Below are 6177 nucleotides of genomic sequence, written 5' to 3'. Positions count from 1 at the left end.
CAGGAGAAGCCTCATTCCAGCTATCATGGGCAGTCCTTTACCCCTGAGATCTCACCCTTTCTTCCATTTCTACTCTGTAAAATACCCTACAGTCCAGCAGGCAGGCCAGCTGTTTGAGGATCAGGTGATAGGTTAATCTGTCTACACAGACAGCTTGAGACTGGAGCATACACAGGGTATGAGATGCAGGTTTTTCTTCTTCTGGGATTTCAGCAAGGAGTGAGGGGGGCTAGGACCCAGGAAAAGAGGTGTAGTTACTTTCTCAAGCAAACACACCATTGGCTGGGATAAAAGACCTAAACAGAACTCAATAGAATACCTTGTGGCCTAGAGAGACAGCTGTGGGCTAGAAAACTGACCAAGAAGGGAGAGCATTGTCTCGGAGTGGCTGTAGGCACTCACATCTCAGATATGTGGCAGTTGAGGGCAGAGGGATTCTGTGATGATATAGCTTACATCATTACATCTAAGCCTCAGAGAATCTCAGGGAAAGAGGCTATAATTAATCCCCCTTTACAACAAGGGGAGCGGAGGCTGACAGGAGATCCACAAGCTAGATTACTAGTGAAGAAGAGACGCAGGGCTCAAGACTAGGGCTCGTGTATGTGACAGGAAATCCTCACCAATGTGTGCCATGTTCTCACAGCCATGGAAAGGAATGAGCAAGTGAGCGAGCGAGCGAGTGAGAAAGCCGCAGAGTGAGTGAGTGAGTGAAATGGGTGAAGCAGCTCTCTTGGACTCAGAGTGGCTCAGAAAACCCTCTTCCAGCAGTAGCAACAACAAGAACAACAAAACCAAAAAAAAAATTTAAAAAACCCACAAAAAAGCAAAAAGGTTACTATTTAATAAAATGTACTCCCATCTTGGAAAAAAATGTGAAATACTAGGCACTTAAATCTCTGAGAAAGATAGGGGTGCACAGCAAATGGAGAAATAGTCACAAACGGTCAATGACAGTTGAGGCTTGACTCTTTGGCCATCTGAGGGTCTTCTATTGCTTCCTCCTCCTCTTCCTCCTCCTCCTTCTCCTCCTCTTTCTCCTTCTCCTCCTCTTCCTCCTCCTCTCCTCCTTCCCTCCTCCTTCTTCTCCTCCTCCTCCTCCCTCCTCCTCCTCCTCCTCCTCCTCCTCCTCCTCCTCCCTCCTCCTCCTCCCTCCTCTTTCTCCTCCTCCTCCTCCTTCTTCTTTTCTGAGACAAGGTCTCATGTTTCCCATCCCCATTAGACTGGAAATTATACGAAGACTAGGATGACTCTGAGCTCCTGAGCTCCTGCTCCTACCTCCCTAGTGCTTGCTGTATTGTACTCATGAAGAAATGCCCTGACTTTATGAGGCAGGGGATTGGACCCAGTGCATCATGGCTACTAGACAAGTGTCTACCAACCAAGTTATACCCTCAGTTTCCCCTCTAAACTGTGGTTCTATTTTGAGAGAGCAAGATGTTGTGTCCCTCATGTCTCCTGTCTCTGTGTTTCTGAAGTTCCATTCCAGGAGGCCCAGCAGGATGATGGAGCCTCCACCCGACCCCTCTATACGACTCCAATAGAAGGAGTTCATATCTTTTTGAGTACAAAGCCAGAACAAACACAGCCAAGTCACAGACAGTGGAGAAAGATTTACTACCTACAGCAGGCAATGAGAACATCAGAGTAATTAAAAAAATCAATTCCCCCCTCAAACCAAGAGAGCATAGCACCTCATCTAGGAAATGTATATCCATTAACATTGTGGTGGACTCTTCCTGAGCATGCTCACTTTAAGGTCATGATTTAAGAAGGAAAAATAGTAGACATATTTAGGGCATGTTTGGTTCAAGGTCATGGTAAGGTAGGATAGAAAGACAGGGGAAGACTATGGGAATGTTAGAAGGGAAAAGTAGCCCTCACTTGGAGACCTAGTTGGTGTTTAAAGAAATTCCAATATAACTGATAAAACCAAAACGGTTTACCGGAATGCTGGTTTTCCTGAAGACATCTCAGGTAAAAATGTTATAAAACAATAAATAAAGCATGCATACACAGGGCCAGGGCATTGTAACCCCGAGTTAAACCTTTTTAGTATCCCGTCTCATCCCTAAACCCAAATGATACACCCCATAATCTCACCTTTTCATTTCATATACAGAAGAATACTCTTTAACACATGGACTGCTTAATATTTAAACTTTGCTTAATCATTAAATGTTGCTGTGAATGATATCTTAAATGATACCCTTGGAGCAGTGGGTCTTAGAGAGCGCTGAGTCCTACACACAGCTGTTGTGAAGACACTCAAGTGGGGACTGGAGATCTCCTTTGGACTGACATCACATATCAGTTACTTAATGTCCTTCCCCCTTCTTCTTCTCATCCCCCTCTCTCTGCAAGTACTTACATATACATGGTGTACTATCCTTATCTTTATCTAATCAACTCTATAACTTTATTCCACTCTCAGTTGTCTTGAAGTACTTCATTGCTTTGTAGTCTATCCTCTGGCTTTGCCTCAATGGAAGCCACTGAGGGAGGGAGCTGTTAGGCCACTGACTAGAGTTGCAGCCTCTCCATCCCCAGGGTAGCACCTGTTTAAAGGATAGGAACAGAAAAACTCCTGGGCACACTCAACTTGTATCATAAATCTGCTATACATTGAGATATAGTTGAGAATAAGGAAAAGACGCTTTTGATACAGAACATGTTTTAATATAAGGATCTGCCCTTAATGCTGCTTGCTTCCCTTAGAGTCTCTATGTCCTAGCCCCCAGTCATCTCCAGGAAACTCCACAGCCTTACATATGACAGCCTTGATTGTTCCACCTCATCTGACTCCTCAGGTAGAGGCTCCAGACTGGGAAGGACAAGCTGAAGCATTGAGGCCTGCTCCCTCGTATGCTCACCCAACCAGGAAAGGCATCCCCCAGGAAAGCCGGCTTTGCTATTGAGGACTTGTCCAGAAAGAAAAAAAGGAAAGCTCAGAGATCTTCCCAGGGGAAAGACCTCTTTCAGAACAGGATGAGAAGAGCTCCGTTCACACCGTATTCTCAGGAACATTGTAAATCCATCTCAGGGAGAATAAACCAATAAAAGGGTGTTCAGAACTCCATGGTACTGGTAGCAATAGACAAATTGCCAAGTCCTCACTTAATAGAGAACTAGGCAGAGAGAGCCAAGGAGAATCCTGTGGGATCAGCCTATCTTGGGAGATGCAGCAACTGCTGCTAAGTGCAGGCTATGCCCAATCTGGAGCAGTCAGGTCAGGGTGTATGGAGGCTCAAAATTATTTGACCTGCATGCAAATCTCTTAATAAAGGGTTCATGCTCTACAGGCTCAAAAGGGGCTAAGAGCAGATTCCAGCCAAATACAGATTAGGAACGACTACCCAAAACACAAAACTTAAACCTTAAACCAAGCACTGTCTGACAAGCTAGCACACCAGGCCATGTCCTCTTAGGAGTCAGAGGGAGGCTATGGAGCTGTTTGTCCCTGACTGAAGGCAGGGGCAAACATAAACTAGATGACTCCTAGCCTCTCTTCCCTCCACATTTCAGTGGCAAAGGGTATCTAACTGGTCCAAGGGATTAACCATAATGATTGACCAGTAAATGGCTCTTACAGACCCAGAAGACTCTAGGTAACCATGCTAAAAGATGAAAGGGAGAAAAAAATCTAAATGGGGACATCAAAAGTTGAACACTGTGGAAAGAAATGGATTGAATTCACAGAACTAGTCCAGCCAAGACAGTGAACAATTGGATAAGGAAACCAGATACCAGATGGGGAGGAAGGCAGAACCTGCACCCGGAGATGCAACATGTAGCCACCAAGATGGTCTGGTGCTAACAAAGACGTTTTAGATATACTAAGAAACAAGAAAATGTACCACATGATCAAAAGGAGAGAGCAAGAGACCAGCTTTTAAGAATCCACAGATGTTGGTTATAGTTAGCCAAGACTCCAAATGGTCCATTGTAAATTTGTCCAAGAAACTAAAATAAATCATACTAAAGGTGAAAAAAGTATGATGCAGAAAGAGAGGGAGAGAGAGGGAGAGAGAGAGGGAGAAAGGGAGAGGGGAGAGAGGAGAGAGGGAGAGAGAGAGAGAGAGAGAGAGAGAGAGAGAGAGAGAGAGGGAGAGAGAGAGAGGGAGAGAGGGAGGGAGAGAGAGAGAGGGAGAGAGGGAGAGAGAGAGAGAGAGAGAGAGAGAGAGAGAGAGAGAGAGAGAGAGAGAGAGAAAAAGCTGATGAAGAAGAAGTTGGGAGAGAAAAGGATGGTGCTACAAAGAACTAGACACAGAGACAAGGAGAATCCTGTGGGATCAGCCTATCTTGAGAGATGCAGAAACTGCTGCTAAGTGCAGGCTGTGCCCAATCTGGAGCAGTCAGGTCAGGGTGTATGGAGGCTCAAATTTCATGATTCAAATGATGACGTGCTCAGAACAGTAAAAGTTACAAAGATACCAGGCAGATTAGTGGTTTTATAGAACAGAAACTGGAAGGCGAGGAGTGAGTCTTAGTGGTTACTGGGTTGGATCTTTCTTTGGGGTGGGGTGGGGTGATGAGTATATTATGAACTTGAGATAGATTAGACGAGTATAAAAATCTCAGACCAGAAATAGACTAAGACCCACTTAGCTGTATGGTTTAAGTCGGTCAATTTTATGACAGAGAATTACATCTGAATAAGGATGTTTAAGAAAAGTTTAAGAAAAGCTACTGACCAAGAGCCACCGATTTCTAACACTGTACAAGCTGATGAGAGACTGCAGTGGTTTGGATGAAAAATGTCAGTCACTCATCCAGTTAGTGACACTGTTTGGGGAAGTTATGGGAGCTTTACGGGGTGCAGCCTTGCTGGAGGAAGTGCATCCGTGGGGGTGGGCTTTGAGGGTTCACAGCCTCATGTCACATTGCCCTCCCCACTCTCCCTCATTTCCCGTGTGTGGATGAAATGTGACCGGCTGGCTTCTATCTCCGGCTGCTTGCCAGGTCGTCTCTGTTATCATGGACTCTAGCTCTCTGGAACTGTCAGCCACATACACTGTCTCTTCCTTAAGTGGCTTTTGTCCATGGTATTTTATCTCAGTGTCAGAAAGTAATGAATACAGAGACTCAGAGAGAGTACGTGTCTCCTCTTGGTTAAGGGATTTCTTCCCTCTGGCCCTTGGCCTCAGTCAGGATGCAAGCTCTGCTCCCTGAGTTCCAGCCTTGCAATCTGGAGTTAAGAGTCACCTCCTGGGTCTGCACTGGCCTCGCCTCACACAAATTCAGTGTCATGGTGGTGCTCTCTTGTTCTTCCTCACTGTTAGGTCCCCATAGTAATGGGGGCGTTCTCCTATATTCCATATATTTTATTTTCCCCTGACTGCACTATCCAACATCCTCCATTGGAAAAAAAAAGTCAAAGAAACAGTTTAAATACCCCCGTGGTCATCCATCAGACGTAGATCTTTTGACTCAAGGGATGAGTTGAGTAGGCCTTGCCTACTTACTCCAGGCCCCCTGGCCTGCTTTCCGCGTTCACTCCTCACAGTCTTAGCAAACACATTCTCTATTGCAAAACATGTTCTGTCCATCTGGGTTGCTGGCTGCGCTAAGTACCAGGCTAATACTGACTTCTAGGTTGCCTCATGTCTACATGTTTCCAAAACAAAACCAAGCAAAACAAAACCAAAAAACCTCATAGGCACTGATCATTATACAATGAACACGTTCTTTATCTAGACTATAAAGTGTATGCTTTGAGGCTTACCCATCCGAGGGCTCTGAAACAGGTCCCCTCCTCAGACACAACTCTCAAATCCCTATTGCTCACATGCTGGGTGTTAGCTAGGAAGAATAACATATCTCTTTTTCCTGGCAGTAATCCTGTGGACTAAACATACTATTTAGAATTACAAAGTATCTTGCTAATCTTTTCTCTGAGAAATATATAACTCAAATTCACTGCCACCTCTGTAGCTCCAGGATGCAGCCATACCTGGCTGCCCACAACCCTCTCCCCTTCCCGCTGCTTCCTCCCCTCCTGTCTATTTTGAGAGGTCATCTCCTTAATAGAGGTTCTTCTCCCAGGTATCTAAGCATGGCAGAGGTACTTCCTGTGCCATGTGGCTCTCTGGGGACAGGCTCCCAGATGCCCACAGGCTCTCGGACTCTCTTATACTGAACCATCTACACCATCTACTTGGACTCTGAGCGTTGCCC

The sequence above is a fragment of the Rattus rattus genome, chromosome 6, assembly GCF_011064425.1.
Source record: "Rattus rattus isolate New Zealand chromosome 6, Rrattus_CSIRO_v1, whole genome shotgun sequence".
In the NCBI taxonomy this organism is placed as follows: Eukaryota; Metazoa; Chordata; class Mammalia; order Rodentia; family Muridae; genus Rattus; species Rattus rattus.
This window is presented reverse-complemented; position numbering follows the sequence as displayed.